At 38.4% G+C, this 20,643-nt stretch overlaps 1 pseudogene; it reads right to left on the reverse strand.

The window, feature by feature from the left end:
* Window positions 1-13,914: 13,914 nt before the first annotated feature.
* Window positions 13,915-20,643, reverse strand: part of LOC128657823 (inositol hexakisphosphate kinase 2-like) — a 47,336-nt pseudogene continuing 40,607 nt past the window's right edge.

Here is a 20,643-nt window from a genome sequence, read left to right on the forward strand (position 1 = left end):
CTCTCTCTCCCCCCTCTCTTTTGCTCCCTCCCTCCCCCTCTTTTGCTTTCTCTCCCCCCTCTCTTTTACACTCTCTCTCTCTCCCCCTCTCTTTTGCGTTCTCTCTCTCTTTTGCGCTCTCTCTCCCCCCACCTCTTTGCGCGTTCTCTGTCCCCCTCTCTTTTGCGCGCTCTCTCCCTCTCTTTTGCTCTCTCTCTCCCCTTCTTTTGCACGCTCTCTCTCCCCCTCTCTTTTGCGCTCTCTATCTCCCCCTCTCTTTTGCGCTCTCTCTCTCCCCCCATTTGCGCTCTCTCTCTATCCCCCTCTCTTTTGCGCTCTCTCTCTCTCCCCCTCTCTTTTGCACTCTCTCTCCCCCTCTTTTGCACTCTCTCTCTCCCCCTCTCTTTTGCGCTCTCTCTCTCCCCCTCTCTTTTGTGCTCTCTACCCCCCCTCTCTTTTGCGTTCTCTCTCCCCCCTCTCTTTTGCGCTCTCTCTCTCCCCCCTCTCTTTTGCTCTGTCTCTCTCTCCTTTTTTTTGCTCTCTTTTGCTCTCTCTCTCCCCCTCTCTTATGCTCTGTCTCTCTCCCCCCTCTCTTTTGCTCTCTCTCTCCCCCCTCTCTTATGCTCTGTCTCTCTCCCCTCTCTTTTGCTCTCTCTCCCCCCTCTCTTCTGCACTTTCCCCTCTCTTCTGCTCTTCCCCCTCTCTTTAGCTCTTTTGTCTCTTTTTGTCTCTCCCCCTCTCTTTCTATTTCTCTCTCCTCTCTGTTGCATTGACCGTGCCCGGTCACACCCCCGCCACACCACGCCCCGACCATGCTCGATCATGTCCGACCACGACCCCACGGACTCGCCAGCAACGCCCACGCTCCCGTCCAGTCACGCCCACTTTCGCTGCAAACAGCATGGATTGTCAGGTAAGGTGTGTTTGTCCTCGTGCTGTCTCTACTGCACATGATAGCTTCGGACAAACACACTTGGCCTTTTATATAATAGGATACTTTACAATCCTAATCAATGCAACTATGATTGTTACAGATGTGCTGGTAACAAAAAAAAAAGTAAACACAATTCTGTGGGAAGTAACATCTTGTAAATGAGGGAGTTCAAAAAAGAATGTTTAAACTTATTCAAACTAAACGGAGTACCACAAATACTGAAATATCTATTCTTTACAGAGCGGTAAGTAGTGGTACTAGTAAGTTACATAGTAAAGTGCATCTCTAAGCATTAAGATTTAATGTCAATGTGGATAGGCTGAAGACCAGGCTGGTTTACTCTCCTGACAGCTGAGAACATGAAAGTGACACAATATTGGGCCCTACAACTGGAAAACTGAGACTGAAAAAAGTTCCCTGGGCTAAAGAATATTGATTTATGACTTAATGTGCAGATGGTAGAGGTATACAATGGTATAATCTGCAAGAATCCATAGACTCATTCTACCCTATGTGAAAAGGGCAAGCTGGTGTGTGGAATGTTTTCTTGTCAAGCATTAAGCCCCTTAAAGGGACGCTAAAGTCAAAATTAAACTTTCATTATCCAGACAGAGCAAACAATTATAAACAACTTTCCAATTTACTTATGAAAATGTGCACAATCTTTGTATATGCACACTTACTGAGGAACTAGCTCCTTCTGAGCATGTGCAAGAATTCACAGTAAATTTGTATATGTATTTTATGATTGGTTGATGGCTGTCACATGAAGGAAGGAAAATTAAACTAACAGAAGAGTTTTAAAAAAAAACTATTACTCTTTTGTAATTCATTTTGCATGTACTATGTATTGCACATTTGTTAATTATGCAATTCTACCATATGTAGCTGTCCTTTAATGACAACCAAACACATTTTGAATGCCACAAGGCACTGTTCATGAACATATTTATTCCTTTATGTACTATAATAGTGTCATGCCACAAACCACTCATCATCTTATGTCCCCTCATCTCAGTCCAACAAAGCACTTTTGGGATGAGGTGGGCATGGAGGTTTAGAACATGAGTCAGCATTTTCTATAATACCAAAACAGAATTAACTGCATTTTGTTGAATTATTATAGCAAATAATTAAAGAGACACAATTCCCATATGTTGAATCACTTGAAAGTGATTCAGGGCACCTGTAAAAAGCTGACTAGAAAATATCAAATGCACATTTCTGTATAATAAAAAGGAATATTTTATCTCAGTTTTAAGTAATTTACTATGAACTTTCACAACATTATGGTGAAATTCCACAATATCACAGTAAACTACTGATGAAGCTGATTAGCTGTTGGTTTTTTTTCACCATGTAGATGCTAGTAAAAGTCTAGCTGAATGATATTTGCTCACAGAACACTAACGGCTAGATTTAGAGTTTTGTCGGTAACGACCCGCAAAGCTAACGCTGGCTTTTTTCTGGCCGCACCTTTTAAATAACTCTGGTATTGAGAGTCCACAGAACGGCTGCGTTAGGCTCCAAAAAAGGAGCGTAGAGCATATTTAACGCAACTTCAACTCTCGATACCAGAGTTGCTTACGTACGCGGCCAGCTTCAAAAACGTGCTCGTGCACGATTCCCCCATAGAAAACAATGGGGCTGTTTGAGCTGAAAAAAAACCTAACACCTGCAAAAAAGCCGCATTCAGCTCCTAACGCAGCCCCATTGTGTGCTATGGGGAAACACTTCCTACGTCTGCACCTAACACTCTAACATGAACCCCGAGTCTAAACACCCCTAACCTTACACTTATTAACCCCTAATCTGCCGCCCCCGCTATCGCTGACCCCTGCATATTATTTTTAACCCCTAATCTGCCGCTCCGTACACCCCCGCCACCTACATTATCCCTATGTACCCCTAATCTGCTGCCCTAACATCATCGACCCCTATATTATATTTATTAACCCCTAATCTGCCGCCCCCAACGTCGCCTCCACCTAACTACACTTATTAACCCCTAATCTACCGACCGGACCTGAGCGCTACTATAATAAATGTATTAACCCCTAATCCGCCTCACTCCCGCCTCAATAACCCTATAATAAATAGTATTAACCCCTAATCTGCCCTCCCTAACATTGCCGACACCTAACTTCAAGTATTAACCCCTAATCTGCCGACAGGAGCTCACCGCTATTCTAATAAATGTATTAACCCCTAAAGCTAAGTCTAACCCTAACACTAACACCCCCCTAAGTTAAATATAATTTAAATCTAACGAAATAAATTAACTCTTATTAAATAAATTATTCCTATTTAAAGCTAAATACTTACCTGAAAAATAAATCCTAATATAGCTACAATATAAATTATAATTATATTATAGCTATTTTAGGATTTATATTTATTTTACAGGTAACTTTGTATTTATTTTAACCAGGTACAATAGCTATTAAATAGTTAAGAACTATTTAATAGCTAAAATAGTTAAAATAATTACAAAATTACCTGTAAAATAAATCCTAACCTAAGTTACAATTAAACCTAACACTACACTATCAATAAATTAATTAAATAAAATACCTACAATTATCTACAATTAAACCTAACACTACACTATCAATAAATAAATTAAATACAATTCCTACAAATAAATACAATTAAATAAACTAACTAAAGTACAAAAAATAAAAAAGAACTAAGTTACAAAAAATAAAAAAATATTTACAAACATTAGAAAAAAATTACAACAATTTTAAACTAATTACACCTACTCTAAGCCCCCTAATAAAATAACAAAGACCCCCAAAATAAAAAAATGCCCTACCCTATTCTAAATTACAAAAGTTCAAAGCTCTTTTACCTTACCAGCCCTGAACAGGGCCCTTTGCGGGGCATGCCCCAAAGAATTCAGCTCTTTTGCCTGTAAAAAAAACACATACAATACCCCCCCCCCAACATTACAACCCACCACCCACATACCCCTAATCTAACCCAAATCCCCCTTAAATAAACCTAACACTAAGCCCCTGAAGATCTTCCTACCTTATCTTCACCATACCAGGTTCAGCAATCGATCCAGAAGAGCTCCTCCGATGTCCTGATCCAAGCCCAAGCGGGGGGCTGAAGAGGTCCATGATCCGGCTGAAGTCTTCATCCAAGCGGGAGCTGAAGAGGTCCATGATCCGGCTGAAGTCTTCTATCAACGGCATCTTCAATCTTCTTTCTTCAGGATCCGTGTTCATCCTGCCAACGCGGAACATCCATCTTCACCGACGACTTCCCGACGAATGACGGTTCCTTTAAGGGACGTCATCCAAGATGGCGTCCCTTGAATTCCGATTGGCTGATAGGATTTTATCAGCCAATCGGAATTAAGGTAGGAAAATTCTGATTGGCTGATGGAATCAGCCAATCAGATTGAGCTTGCATTCTATTGGCTGTTCCGATCAGCCAATAGAATGCGAGCTCAATCTGATTGGCTGATCGGATCAGCCAATCGGATTGAACTTGATTCTGATTGGCTGATTCCATCAGCCAATCAGAATATTCCTACCTTAATTCCGATTGGCTGATAGAATCCTATCAGCCAATCGGAATTCGAGGGACGCCATCTTGGATGACGTCCCTTAAAGGAACCGTCATTCTTCAGTTGGACGTCGTCAGAAGAAGATTGATCCGCGCTGGAGGTCTTCACGATGGAGCCGGTCCTCATCGGATGAAGATAGAAGATGCCGCTTGGATCAAGATGGTTGCCGGTCTGGATCGCCTCTTCTTCCCGGATAGGATGAAGATTTTGGAGCCTCTTCTGGACCTCTTCAGCCGTCGGATGATGGATGTCTAGCCCCTGCTTGGGTTGGATGAAGATTTTGGAGCCAGGACCGATCGGTGTGATACCCGGTGAGGTGAAGACAAGGTAGGGAGATCTTCAGGGGCTTAGTGTTAGGTTTATTTAAGGGGAGTTTGGGTTAGATTAGGGGTATGTGGGTGGTGGGTTGTAATGTTGGGGGGGGTATTGTATGTGTTTTTTTACAGGCAAAAGAGCTGAATTCTTTGGGGCATGCCCCGCAAAGGGCCCTGTTCAGGGCTGGTAAGGTAAAAGAGCTTTGAACTTTTGTAATTTAGAATAGGGTAGGGCATTTTTTTATTTTGGGGGTCTTTGTTATTTTATTAGGGGGCTTAGAGTAGGTGTAATTAGTTTAAAATTGTTGTAATTTTTTTCTAATGTTTGTAAATATTTTTTTATTTTTTGTAACTTAGTTCTTTTTTATTTTTTGTACTTTAGTTAATTTATTTAATTGTATTTATTTGTAGGAATTGTATTTAATTTATTTATTGATAGTGTAGTGTTAGGTTTAATTGTAGATAATTGTAGGTATTTTATTTAATTAATTTATTGATAATGTAGTGTTAGGTTTAATTGTAACTTAGGTTAGGATTTATTTTACAGGTAATTTTGTAATTATTTTAACTATTTTAGCTATAAAATAGTTCTTAACTATTTAATAGCTATTGTACCTGGTTAAAATAAATACAAAGTTACCTGTAAAATAAATATAAATCCTAAAATAGCTATAATATAATTATAATTTATATTGTAGCTATATTAGGATTTATTTTTCAGGTAAGTATTTAGCTTTAAATAGGAATAATTTATTTAATAAGAGTTAATTTATTTCGTTAGATTTAAATTATATTTAACTTAGGGGGGTGTTAGTGTTAGGGTTAGACTTAGCTTTAGGGGTTAATACATTTATTAGAATAGCGGTGAGCTCCAGTCGGCAGATTAGGGGTTAATACTTGAAGTTAGGTGTCGGCGATGTTAGGGAGGGCAGATTAGGAGTTAATACTATTTATTATAGGGTTATTGAGGAGGGAGTGAGGCGGATTAGGGGTTAATAACTTTATTATAGTAGCGGTGCGGTCCGCTCGGCAGATTAGGGGTTAATAAGTGTAGGCAGGTGGAGGCGACGTTGAGGGGGGCAGATTAGGGGTTAATAAATATAATATAGGGGTCGCGGTGTTAGGGGCAGCAGATTAGGGGTACATAAGGATAACATAGGTGGCGGCTCTTTGCGGTCGGCAGATTAGGGGTTAATAAGTGTAGGCAGGTGGAGGCGACATTGAGGGGGGCAGGTTAGGGGTTAATAAATATAATATAGGGGTCGGCGGTGTTAGGGGCAGCAGATTAGGGGTACATAAGGATAACGTAGGTGGCGGTCGGCAGATTAGGGGTTAAAAAAATGTAATCGAGTGGCGGCGATGTGGGGGGACCTCGGTTTAGGGGTACATAGGTAGTTTATGGGTGTTAGTGTACTTTAGAGAACAGTAGTTAAGAGCTTTATGAACCGGCGTTAGCCCAGAAAGCTCTTAACTACTGACTTTTTTCTGCAGCTGGAGTTTTGTCGTTAGAATTCTAACGCTCACTTCAGATACGACTCTAAATACCGGAGTTAGAAAGATCCCATTGAAAAGATAGGATACGCAATTGACGTAAGGGTATCTGCGGTATGGAAAAGTCGTGGCTGAAAAGTGAGCGTTAGACCCTTTCCTGACTGACTCCAAAAACCGGCGGTAGCCTAAAACCAGCGTTAGGAGCCTCTAACGCTGGTTTTCACGGCTACCGCCAAACTCTAAATCTAGGCCTAACTTTGGTGAGCTGAAAAAAACTTGAGGTAAAATATTTAACTTTTTTGCTTTTTCATCTTTTTTAAGATATTCCTGTGACATTTTCGAGTCAGCATTTTCAAGTCGAGAGAGAGAGAGAGAGAGAGTCCCTACATCACATATATTAACACACTCACGCCCACCTGCATGTAAACCCATAGTTGAAACACAGCCTATCACGGACAAGTCCTAGGCTGTCAGAGTTACTACTTTAAAAACATTACAGAAAAGGTTGAACGCCTTGCACATCTATTGCAGTGCGTCTCAAGGAGTATGGTAGAGACTGTGGCTTCCATTATCTTATATAATACATCTGTAATCCGGTCAGGTATCTTCTAAACAGAGGGGCAAGCAATTGCCAAAACTATAGACATTAAACATTGTAGACATATGTCACAACATCAATAGTGACTTATATGCAGGAAAGTATGGTTCTAATAGGCAAATACTTCTTTGTTAGAGGTTAGATCCATCTCCATATAAGGCTTAATATTCTCTGTTTTATGGAGACATATATCTTAGATAGATTATACCATATATGCAGGTATATGATAATGACAAAGTCCCAGATCAAAATGGAATACTAAACAGAGGAGCAAGCAATTGCCAAAACTATAGACATTAAACATTGTAGACATATGTCACCACTTCAATAGTGACTTATATGCAGGAAAGTATGGTTCTAATAGGCAAATACTTCTTTGTTAGAGGTTAGATCCATCTCCATATAAGGCTTAATATTCTCTGTTTTATGGAGACATATATCTTAGATAGATTATACCATATATGCAGGTATATGATAATGACAAAGTCCCAGATCAAAATGGAATACTCAGATAGATCATTCTCGTAGATAATATGCTTGACGACAATATATATACAACCTAGACCGTCCAGTCATAGAAGTTTCAATCACCCAATGGTACGAAACTAATGTCATGAAAACGCTAACTGTTCCCCAGATCAAGTTCTACGTCAGATACATTGATCACATGTATCACCTTACAATTTTGATAGTTGTAACAAAACTAAAGGGGTGACTTTTTTACAGAGTAGAAATAAAAACATATTTTTGTTTGGTGATCACTGTCACCACGGTGATCACCTGATTATAGAGATTAAAAGTTTTTTTGTTTTTTTTTGTTTTTTTAAAAGTGACTTGTCCAGTGGGGTCTATAATATTTCAAATTTTAATTATCTGTCTCTAAAGATACCCAGTAAACCCCCATGTTTGTGTTTGTAACTATTGAAAGAACAGAGCATTCTCTTTCAACGAGGGATCTTAATCATCTGCAGCAGCTAAGGAAGGTGAGATTGAAGGAGTTTAATAGCCTGCCCCCAACCAGCTCCCTTGCAGGTACACAAACTCCATCACTGACACTGCCATTGAAGGCTTGGAAATGCCATCAATTCTTTGGCCTGTAGTGTGGGGGATCACAGAAAATCACTTCAATTCCAGCATTTCCCTTTGATGATGCAAACGGTTCATCATACCCACTAAGGCTGAGATGCATCAGAAGTGGCTAATGGGGTTGGGTCATTTATTTTTGGATAGAACAAACCGCTCATTTGAACCCTTTCCTGCCTTTCCTTTAGTGTAATAGTTTTAACAACATGAAGAAATCAATTAAACATTTTTGTCACTTGCATTTGTTTGTTCATTGATCTATTAAATGGCCTGATTGTTTTCAACACATAGCACTACCTGTTAAAACTACAAATATGGAAGGGTGAGCCAAAAAAGGATACAAATATTAAAATATTAAAACATTTAGATAATACCGTCCTCAATATTTATATGGAGGTTGTAACATAGGTCAGTTTGTTTCTTAAGTTCCGTGGGATGAATCCCAGGTCTGTGTTAATCAGGCAAATAAGTCAGTTAAATCCCAGTGATTCTGCTGCTTCTCGCCACGAATGTTCCAAACGGCATTCAAAAAGAGAACTACAAAAATAGAAAACAGGAGAAGCGCAACACAGGATCTTTGAGCAGAGTTAAAACAATTTATTGAGGCCCCTATACATAAAGGTGGCTATTCACCGGACATAAGATAAAACAAGTACATCAAGACATAAATTAATCTTGCAGTATCGTCAGCATAAGGGAAATGTACACACAAAGAATTACGGAACAACACGTACGTCGAGTTTAGAATTTTGCAGTGACCTGTTTCCCTGTGAGGCATACGCACCTAGATATACTACTGGGAACAAGCATAGCCGAATTGCGGTCTTGTTTACAGGTAGCACTTTCTTGTGCATTAGTCTCTATCGCAGTTTTCTCTGTTGGCTCTGGGCTTGACTTCCAGGGAGATCCCTCCACTAAGGACTCTCGACCCACATCTGACGTATCCAGATGTCCCTTATGCTGACGATACTGCAAGATGAATTTACATCTTGATGTGCTTGTTTTATCTTATGTCCTGTGAGTAACCACCTTATGTTTAGGGGCCTCAATAAATAGTTTTAACTGTGTAAATATCATATCATGTGTTGCGCTTTTCCTGTTTTCTATTTTTGAATGCAAAGAATACAGTAAAAATTGTGAGGGGGGTTTGCATTCGAAAAAATCTGATTTAGTTAAATGAAAAAAAAAGTTGTGATTTTTTTTTTTTAAAAAGTGATGGTAAATCTTAGCGTTTCTGAAACACTAGGATTTACCATTGGAACAAATAAAGGGGACTTTCAGTCATGAAGTACAAAATATTTCATGCTGAAAGCTCCATTATTTGTTTGCAGTGTTCGCCACACTGAGCTGCTAAGGCAGCCCATGGCAGTCGGCGCCTAGCTGGATTTCCCGACCGGCTATTGGCTAAGAGGTGGAAACGTCACCTTTCAGCCAAATAGCGTTCTGCTTCATGACTGAAAGTCCCCTTTATTTGTTCCAATGGTAAATCCTTTCATAAACTCTAGGATTTACCATCACTTTAGGTCCTGATGTCAACACTGTTGTTTGAAAAATGTGGGGTATATTCCTACTATTAGTGATAAAGCCATTTTGGTAAATAGGCTCCATGTACTTTTCTTGGTTAGCTATATATTCATATATTTCATTTAACAGTATATAGATAGATAGATAGATAGATAGATAGATGGATACACAATAGATAGATCTATCATTAGATGGATAGATAAATAAATGTTTTAATCATTATTTATTGTATTAAAACAAGCATACTGTCTTTTTGTGTTACAAGGTATCCACTATATTTTAACTTTCTTTGTCCACTACTAATAGGCTAAAATTACCATAATTACTAAAACTCCCTGTGGCTTTTATGCATTGTAACAATCTTAATAAGTATGAACTTGCTTGCATTTTTTATTGATTCCCCCAGGCATTTTATGGTGAAAGGCTTTGAAGTCATGCTTCATATCTTCATGCTGTAGAGCAACTAATTCACACTGTAAATTAAAATATGTCAATATGAGTTGAATGAATTGCATAAAGTAACACAGAGTCCTTGCTGCATACGTTATTCTCTTTTATTAAATTCCAATGCAACATTTGTGACTGTGAGTTAAAGGGACAGTCAACTCAAAAATATATATTGTTTAAAGGGACAGTCTAGGCCAAAATAAACTTTCATGATTCAGATAGAGCATGCCATTTTAAACAATTTTCCATTTTACTTTTATCACCAATTTTGCTTTGTTCTCTTGGTATTCTTAGTTGAAAGCTTAACCTAGGAGGTCCATATGCTAATTTCTTAGACCTTGAAGGCCACCTCTTTTCAGAATACATTTTAACAGTTTTTCACCACTAGAGGGTGTTAGTTCACGTATTTCATATAGATAACACTCTGCTCGTGCACGTGAAGTTTTCTGGGAGCAGGCACTGATTGGCTAAACTGCAAGTCTGTCAAAAGAACTGAAATAAAGGGGCAGTTTGCAGAGGCTTAGATACAAGATAATCACAGAGGTTAAAAGTATATTATTATAACTGTGTTGGTTATGCAAAACTGAGGAATGGGTAATAAAGGGATTATCTATCTTTTAAAACAATAAAAATTCTGGTGTAGACTGTCCCTTTAAAAAGATAGATAATTCCTTTATTACCCATTCCCCAGTTTTGCACAGTAAACATGGTTACATTAATGCACTTTTTAACTCTGTGATTACCTTGGGGTCAATTTATTAAGGTGCAGACAGACATGATATGCTGTATCGTATCATGTCCGTCGCTCATCGATAAATGCCGACAGCATATGCTGTCTGCATTTATCATTGCTCCAGCAGTTCTTGTGAACTGCTTGTGCAATGCCGCCCCCTGCAGATCCGCTAGCAGGGGGTGTCAATCAACCCGAAGTGGCGGAAGAGTTAAGGAGCAGTGGTCTTGCGACCGCTGCTTCTTAACTTCCTGTCAGGGTGCCAGGAATCAGACTGAGACGAGAAGTGCAAAAATAATCACACCTTTATTAATAACAAAAAATAATAAAAAGTCCACAAGTCAAATAACAAGCCAGGAGTCAAAACCAGAGCTGGTAGTCAGACGAGCCAAGTCAGGAGCCAAAGCGAATAGTCAGACGAGCCGGAATCAGGAACAAGGAAAACAGCAGTGTCATGAACAAGCCAGGAATCAGGAACCAGGTAGGACGTCAGGCAGCCAGGTAATACACAGGAACTCTCACAGACAGGTCTGAGACAACGCAAAGGCAAAGCATAATGAACAGAGGCCCTTTAAATAATAAGTGATGACATCACAATTCTGAGACTGCATCCTGTCTCACATGGATGATGCACACCAGTCTGGCCATAAAAGGAAGTGCAGGAAGTGAGCAGAATCCCCCACAATGCACCATAGTCAGGAAGAGAGGTGAGTAAAATGGCTGCCAGCAGCACATGGCAAACACAACAGGGAAAAAACCCTGACACTTCACGGACCTGAAGCGGAGTGGGTCGGAAGCAGCATCCGCTGCTTCATAAATCGATCCCCTTGTATCTTAGTCTTTTCTGAAAGCCCCCTTGTCATGTTTCTTGTGTGGGTATTTAGCAGTAGGAATAAGCACTACTTGATAGTAGGTACACAGAGCAGGTCTTTATTCAGCTCAGAGGTAAGCAACAACACTAACTGAACTAACTGAGAAAACTAACATAAAGAAGATGGCTGCTGATTATAGAGTTCCCTCCCAGCTCCAGAGTGTCTTTTCTTAAAGTAACAGTATACCACATCTCCCTCTTTATTCAGCTCAGAGGTAAGCAACAACACTAACTGAACTAACTGAGAAAACTAACATAAAGAAGATGGCTGCTGATCATAGAGTTCCCTCCCAGCTCCAGAGTGTCTTTTCTTAAAGTAACAGTATACCACATCTCCCCAACTACTTCCAAATCCCCTCTTAACATTTAACACATCTAAACAACAAAGAAACAATACAAATGTGCTCAAATCGCTCAATATACTTTATCCTACAACATAATATTTTAGTCTCTCTGGAGGGTGTATTGCCCTTCCAGCTCGTGATGTTTTGTGTCCAGCTTCTGCAGACTGTATAGGGACAAATTCTCCTTGATTTGCATCTGAACCTGGCACTTCAGTCTCTGAGTCTGTATTGTGAGTAATTGATGACTCTTCTCCTTTTTCAGGTACAAGTACCTGTGGCTCTGAGTGATCTTGTTCATATGTGTAATCCATCCAGAGATGACACCGGTTTCTCCTGTACTGTCTGCCATCAGGTGTTTTAATTACATATGATCTTGGTTCAGGACCAACAGATGATATCTGTGCAGGTTGCCAACCCGCTGATGTCTCCATACGCACTGCATCCCCTTTTTGGAAGGCTTGTAGTGGCTTAGCACCATGATCATAATATACTTTCTGCCTATGCTGTAGCTCCCTCTATTTTTGGTGTGCATTCTTAGGGACCTGGGGCTTTAATGCATGAGCTGCAACCGGTAACTTGGTTCTCAGTGTCCGACCCATTAAAAGTTGTGCTGGGGAATAGGCCATTCCAGTGATTGGAGTATTGCAGAATTCTAGAAGAGCAATATGAGGATCTACCCCCGATTCCCATGTTTTTTGGAGCATGAGTTTAATTGTTTTTACAGTTCTTTCTGCCAGTCCATTTGATTGGGGGTAACCAGGACTAGAATGAGTAAACTTAATACCCCATTGTGCAGCAAATGCCTTCATCTCAGTACTGGCAAAGGGTACATGGTCACTGATAACTTCTATTGGGATGCCATGTCTACTAAATGTTGCTTTCAGCTTTGCAATTACTGTTGTTGCAGTTTTATCAGACAACTTTAGTACTTCAGCAGACTTGGAAAAATAGTCTACTATTACAAGAAATGACGATCCCTTCCACTCAAAAATGTCCACTGCCAGTTTTTGCAAAGGCAGGTGAGGAATTTTGTGTGAGAGTAATGGTTCCTTTTGATTCGTTGGTAGGTGACTAGCACAAATCTTGCAGGTCTCTACCATCTGTTGTATGTCCTTGGACATGCTGGACCAGAACAGGATCACCCGAGCTCGCATTTTGGTTCTCTGTATACCTTGATGGCACTCATGCAGACTTTCTATAATTTTCCTGCGAGCATTCCGAGGAACTACAATCTTTTCACGCAGCAATAGGAGACCATCTTCCATGCGCAGCAAGTGCTTAAATTGCCAATATGACTGCAGACTTGGATGGAGTCGCCTTTTTCTTTGTGGCCAATCTTCAGACAGAAGTTGTTTAAGTTTGTTTAAGTCTGCATCTTCTGTTGAGGAAGTTTGTAAATAAGATAACATCTCAGTCCCAATAGATTCTGATGATGACAGTGTATAGACGACCCTTCTTCTGATAAACTGTCCTCTTTTTGTCCTGGTGGAAATAAACATATCACGCCCAGGAGTATAAATGATGTTTAGGTTGTATCGTTGCAGTTGTAAGAGCATTATTTGGAGTCTTGCTGGTGCTTTGCTCAATGGTTTAGTGAGTATTGATTCAAGAGGCTTGTGGTCAGAATGCACTGTAATTGCTCTGCCGAATATAAACTGGTGAAACTTTTGTGTAGCATATACAATAGCCAATAGTTCTTTCTCAATCTGGGCATAATTTTGCTCTGTGGCAGTCATTGCTCTCGATGCATATGCTATAGGGAAATTGTCTTGAAGTAAGCAATCTCCAATGCCTAATTTAGATGAATCTGCCTGAATCACCACTGCTTTTGCTGGGTCAAAAAATCTTAATATTTAAAATAAATAGTATAACAATATTAATCAGCACAGCTGTAAATAAATGCCCTCTTTTGATGTGCCCAACCCATCTGATCCTGTAAGGATTCCTACCACCACAAAGTGGTCATGAACATGGACTATAATTAAGTCAATATAGTGCATAATACAAACTCATCCCCCTTTATTCACTGCTTTCATCTCTAATCTCTTTAATAATTGCTATTAAATTTTGAAGTCCAAAAATATAGCCTGTGTCTTGGCCTTAATGCATGATGCTATCTTCCACATAGAATTTGCAGGTTGAACTTGTGTGTGCAGTCTATCATACGGACATCAACAGTGTTCCCAAGTGGCTTGTTAGATGAAGGTTTGTAAGCATATGCCCCTACTGATTCATCTGAGGATTCTTCTGACAAGTCCTCTATGTCTTCAGGGTCAGAGTCCACAGGAACTTCCTGTACCTCTTTCCCATCGTAAATAATAAGTAATGAACTGGAATAAAAGCGGTAAGAGTCTTGTTTCTCTAAAACCTGTTTAAGTTCAAACAATTTCTTTATTACAGGTTCAAACAGTTCCCGGTGAAGGTACTTCCCATTATGAAAGAACTGATAAAGTGCTTCTTTAAAACCCTGGACTGAAAGTTTCCTACCACGGTATTTGTTCATAAACATTAGTTGCCCACTACCGGTTTGATAGACCTGCATACCACACACTTGAACCCCAATAATCGCTGAAGTGTTCTGGATTTGATTTGCCTTTTTCTCCTCAGAAGCATCATCTCCATGCTGCCTGGTTCCCATCTTCAAGTCTAAGACACAGGGGGCTTGATATCGGCAGGTGAGGTTTTCCAGAAGGATGAATTTGTACTGATTCCTGTGTTTGGAGTTCTAGTCACATGACTTTTTATTTGTATCTATTGACTTGCATTTAACCCAATTTGTGCTGTGTTGTTCAATATGTGTGTGTTTTACATGTTTACATTTGTTAATATTAGTTTTTAACTCTTATGTGTAGGAGAGTAAGCTGAACTGTTTAGTCCATCAATGACGGCATACAACAAGCCAAAAGAAGTTAATAGGCTCACTATAAATTATACACACACAAACTACCACCAAATGATTCAGCGCAATACTATCTCAGCAAGAGTTAAAAGCAATTTTTAAAAAATATATGCAGTATTGAATGAGTATTATATTCCAAATAAACAATTACAAAACTAACAACTATATTTGTATAGAAAATAAAAAAAATATAAAAATATGTATATTGGTTGAAAGATAATGAAAAAAATAATAATAAAAAAATGATCTAAAAAAAGGCTTGTTAATGGGAACCGATAATTTTGTATGTATCTCTATCCAAATGTGAACACAGTCTTACTGTTGATTGTAGTTGTTCAAAAGATATTCCTTTCTGACCCAGCTGCAGCTATTTCAAACACACTGCTTGTCTTGCAGTTTAATCACCAAACACTTCTCTCCCAGAAAAACAGCGCAGTCTGTGAAAGAAAGAAGGACTCCAATAGTGCAATATTGTATGAAATAAGCACTCTTTATTTACATCAAGCAAGCCAAATACTCACAATATCTGGCGTGGTTGAAATCACATAAGGGTATCTTTAAAATAACAGTTGAACTTGAGCTATCCTGTGGTCTGTACACGCTTGGGAAGTGAACAGCGATGTACCCGGTCGGCGTGTGACGTCACCACCCGACAACAGCTGATTCTGTTTGACACTCCGCACATCGATAAATGCCGACAGCATACGCTCTCAGCATTTATCATTGCACCAGCAGTTCTGTTTCCAATAAGCCTGAGGGCTCGGCGGAAACACGGGGCATCAAGCTCCATACGGAACTTGATAAATATGCCCCAGAGCATGCAGTTTTAAGACACTTTCCAATTTACTTCTATAATCAAATTTTGCACAGTCTTATTATATGCACACTTTCTGTGGCACCAGCTACTACTGAGCATGTGCTTAGGTTAACAGGGAATACATATACTAGTCTGTGATTGGTATAAAATGCTTTTCAAGTTTTAAAGTAAGGAAAATACAAAATACTCAAGCAGGTAAATTACCATTGTGTTCCTGCTCAAATACCACTGGACTGGAGAGGATTAAAGGGACAGTATACACCAATTTTAAATAACTGCATGTAAAATACACTACTATAAAGAAGAATATGCACAGATGTTGATCTAAAAATCGAGTATAAAACCTTTAAAAAACTTATTTAGAAGCTCCCAGTTTAGCATTTTTGATTAGGTTGACTGGGATACCCAGTGAAAGCAGACACTCCCCCCTCCCCCTTCATCTGCATATGAAAAGACCCTTTACACAAACAGGAGCAAGCTCTAGTAGGTATACATTAGTATACTCCTAAACCTTTGGAACTTGGTTAGGAGTCTGAAAATCAGCACACTTAAATGGATTATCTACAAAACATTTATGCAAAGAAAAATCTAGTGTATAATTTCCCTTTAAGTACATATGGATGTAAAGTGTTTTTTTTTTTTATATATTTATTTGATAACCTTTTGGTTTATTAAAGAAAGTGTAAACAATTGTGTTTTGTTAAAAAAATAAAAAGGTAACATTTGTAACCCAGTATTAAGTATCTTATGATTTGGTCCAAAGTGAATATACTGTATGGATTGTGATTGGCTGGTATTAGTAGAACATTTGTCAGACCATGGTAACCCATCTAATGTAACAAAACAAAGTTATAAGTTTAATCTACTAAACACTTGACCTTCTAATTATCACCGTGGCCATGTACAAATGTCAAATACTTAACTTGCTAGATATTTCCATTAAAGGTAGAGTGTTAAAACTGCAAATATATATTTTGTAATTGTTTCATGAGCATTGGTATGGATATGTTATATTTGCCTCTGTAAAAATAATTACTGATGATGAGCAGATGATGAATGATAATCAGCTTGTCTAGAGTAGTATCAAATGTTTAGAACAGAGAGCTGCAGAATGTAGATGAACAACTGTGAATTATAATATAATGGGATATATTTTTAATTTTAACTGTTTGTTTTTAACATTATATCTGCTTTTAGAGTGATGTGCTCTGGTAAAATATGAAAAAAAATATGCAGTAATTTTTTTGAGTTCAGTAGGACAATTCCCTAAGCAAGAGGGAGTGACTAACTGTACTTAGAACTGATAAGAAAAAGCCAGTGTGTCATTTGCCATTCACTGGCTTGCAAAATGTATTATTCTCTTCCTTTTCTGTCTAGGGAGCTTCTCACACCAATGACATCTCATGGAACTTAAACGTTCTCAATTCTGACAGCCATATTGACACAGTTATCTGCAAATACATAACCTTCAGTCTTAGCAGCCTGGAAATACTCATATCATCTGGCACTGAGACCCAACTTGACAGGCATCTGCAATAAAAGAGGTGTTGTGTTCTGCATTGGGAAGAACAAAAACATTGATTTTGGCTGAGTTGTGAAAAGAATGCTTTTAAAATATGGGACAGTACACTGCTGGTCTTTCACATTTTATTTAAATAGGTTACTAAACATTAATAAATAAAATTATTTCAATATAATATTAAATAGCAAATGTATTCTATTGCATTCCATTTGTAGGGTTTTACATTTGGAGACTAATCCAGTCTGTTAGATTACCATTAGAATCAAAGTAGAACTAAACTGTCCTATAGGACCCATCACCTTAAATAAAGTAACTGTAAAGACCTCAGGACTTTACATGTAGAGGCTTAGGCCAATAATTAATATATAATACAAATCACTGTGCACTGCAGTGTCACATTAACAATATTAGCTCACCACTCTACCATGCATGCAGTTCAATGTCTTCCGAATCAGTTCTCACATGTCCTACTCCATAGATTATAGGTTCAGACGATTTACTACAACAATACATACTGTAAGGGGGTGATATCTTATGATCATCAGCCTTAAGTAATGGGTAGCCCTAAAGTTATAAAGAGTATGGCCTTCTTCAATGTGCAACCATTAACAAGAAATAGAACCAGCCCAGTCTTGATGGGTCTATGTCTTGCTAAGGTTTGCACTTTGGAGAATAACATTAGAAACCCGGGTTATTGTGTGGTTATGAGTATATTTAAAGGGACGGTCTACTCCAGAATTTGTATTGTTTAAAAAGATAGATAATACCTTTATTATACATTCCCCAGTTTTGCATAACCAACACAGTTATATTAATACTAGGCGATAAGCCTGCCCAGAGGGCAGTCTATTTTTTAAAAAAAAACTACAACCCCAAAGCTAAAATTACAAAAAATAAAAAATGTAAATTAACAGAAAAAAATAATCAAAGCTATCCAAAATAAAAAAATTAAACCTAAACTAATACCCCTATAAAAATAAAAAATCCCACCCAGAATAAAAACACCCCTTAATCTAATACTAAACTACCCATAGCCCTTAAAAGGGCTTTTGTAGGGCATTGTCCTAAGTTAAACAGCTCTTTTACTTAAAGAAAATACTAATTACCCCCTAACAGTAAAACCCCCCACCCAACCAACACCCACAAAATAAAAAACCTAACACTCAAAAAAACCTTAGCTATCGATTGCCCCTAAAGGGGCATATGTATTGGCATTGCCCTGAAAAGGGCATTCCGCTCTTTTCCAGCCCATTAAATCCCTAATCTTTAAAAAAAAATATCCTAACACTAAGCCCCAAATAGGTACTCACAGTTCCTGAAGTCTGGCGGATGAAGATAGAAGATGATAGAGCCGCCTAGAAGAAGACCATCTCCGCCGGAATTCAGGAACAGTGAGTACCTATTTTAGGCTTACTGTTTGTTTGTTTTTTTAATTTCAAGATTAGGAATTTAATGGGCTGATTGCCATTTTAAGGGCAATGCCCATACAAATGCCCTTTTAGGAGCAATGGGTACTTTAGGTTTTTTAGTGTTAGTTTTATTTTGGGAAGTCTGATGGGTGGGGTTTTTTTCTGTTAGGGCAATGCCCTACAAAACACCATTTTAAGGGCTATTGGTAGTTTAGTTTAGGGGGTGGGGTTTTTTTTTGGGGGGGGGGGGCTTTTTAATTTCGTAGGGATTAGGTTTATTTTTTAAAATTTTTATCATTTTGTTTATTTTTTTCTGTAATTTTAGAGTTTTTATTTTTTGTAATTTTAGATAATTTTTTTGTAATTTAATGTTAGGGTTTATTTAAGTGTAATTTAGTATTGGGGTTAATTTAGTGGGTGTTAGGTTAGGGTTATTAGTAATTAAATTAGTTATTTGCATTGTGGGGGGTTTGGCGGTTTAGGGGTTAATAGGTTAATTAGGTTTATTGCAATATTGGTAGTTGGCGGTTTAGGGGTTAATGGGTTAATTAGGTTTATTGTGATGTGGGGGTTTGTCGGTTTAGGGCTTAATAGGCTAATTAGGCTTATTGCGATGTGAGGGGTTGGTGGATAAGGGGTTAATATTGTAATGATGTTGCAGATTAGGGGTTAATTACTTTATTATTTTGCGATTTGGGGGGTTGCAGTTTAGGTGTTTGTTAATACTTCATGCAGGAGATTATGTGTTTTTTTGTTATTCTTCATGCGGGCGGGTAGTTTTTTTTTGTTATATTTCGTGCAGGTGGTTACGTGTATTTTATTTATTTCTTGCAGGCGGTTACGTGTTTTTTCGATATTTCATGTGAGGGGTTGGCAGTTAAGGGGTTAATATTTTAATTATGTTATTTACAGATTAGGGGTTAACTACTTTATTATTTTGCGATGTGGGGGTTTGCAGTTTAGGTGTTTGTTAGTACTTCATGCGGGAGGTTATGTCTTTTTTTGTTATTCTTCGTGCGGGTGGGTAGTTTGTTTTTGTTATATTTTGTGCAGGTGGTTACGTGTATTTTATTTATTTCTTGCGGGCGGTTACGTGTTTTCTTGATATTTCGTGTGGGCGGTTGCATGTTTTTTTTAAGGCTTCAGGTTTGCCTACCCTGCATCCAGGTGGATACTTTTGACTGCGCATGCCAAAATTCCTTTGAGGATGCGTGCGCAACTAGCGACGACGACGGATGCATTACAAACGCGATTATAATATAGATACTTTTTACCTCTGTGATTATCTAAGTCTCTGCAAACTGCCACATTATTTCAGTTCTTTTGCCAAGCAATACTGACTTGCACAAAATTATCTATATGATACACATGAACTAGAGCTGTATAGCTTTGAAAAACTGTTAAAATGCACTGAGATAAGAGGTGGCCTTCAAGGGATTAGAAATTAGCATATGAAACTACATATGCTTAGCTTTCAACAAAGAATACCACGAGAACAAAGCAAATTTGATGATAAAAGAAAATTGGAAAGTTGATGACAATTGCATGCCCTATCTGAATCATAAAAGTTTGATTTTGACTAGACTGTTCCTTTAACAATACCCTGGACTAAAATTTAAACTACAGTATTCCCAATCACTTTTTGGGCAGATTTGTGTATGTGTTTTTTTGGGGGGGGTGGGGGGTTGTTGAAACTCTTTGATAAACCTCTTTTTTACTGCTTTTCAAGAGTATTTGTGCCAAACTGGCATCCAATAAGTCTATTTATTTCTATCTGAATTTCTTGGCTGTTCATATGGCATTTTCAATGTTAGGTTTTTGTGCATTCAGTTCCCATGTTAATAACTGGAATCTTTAACTTATATACCTACATTCACATCCATCTAACTGCTTGTATATTTATAAGTTTCAGCAGCGGACTAGGCGACAATTATACCCCTAGCACTCCAGAGAGTTATGCCTATGGCCATAAAAAATATATTCCCTCACCTTATCAAAACACCGATCCTCACATTAAAAAAATATTCATAGCCTTACAGAAACACACTTGGCTAAAATACATAAAAAGTACATACATGATATAAAACCGCTCAATATTGAT

Source organism: Bombina bombina, chromosome 1 (assembly GCF_027579735.1).
Source record: "Bombina bombina isolate aBomBom1 chromosome 1, aBomBom1.pri, whole genome shotgun sequence".
NCBI lineage: Eukaryota > Metazoa > Chordata > Amphibia > Anura > Bombinatoridae > Bombina > Bombina bombina.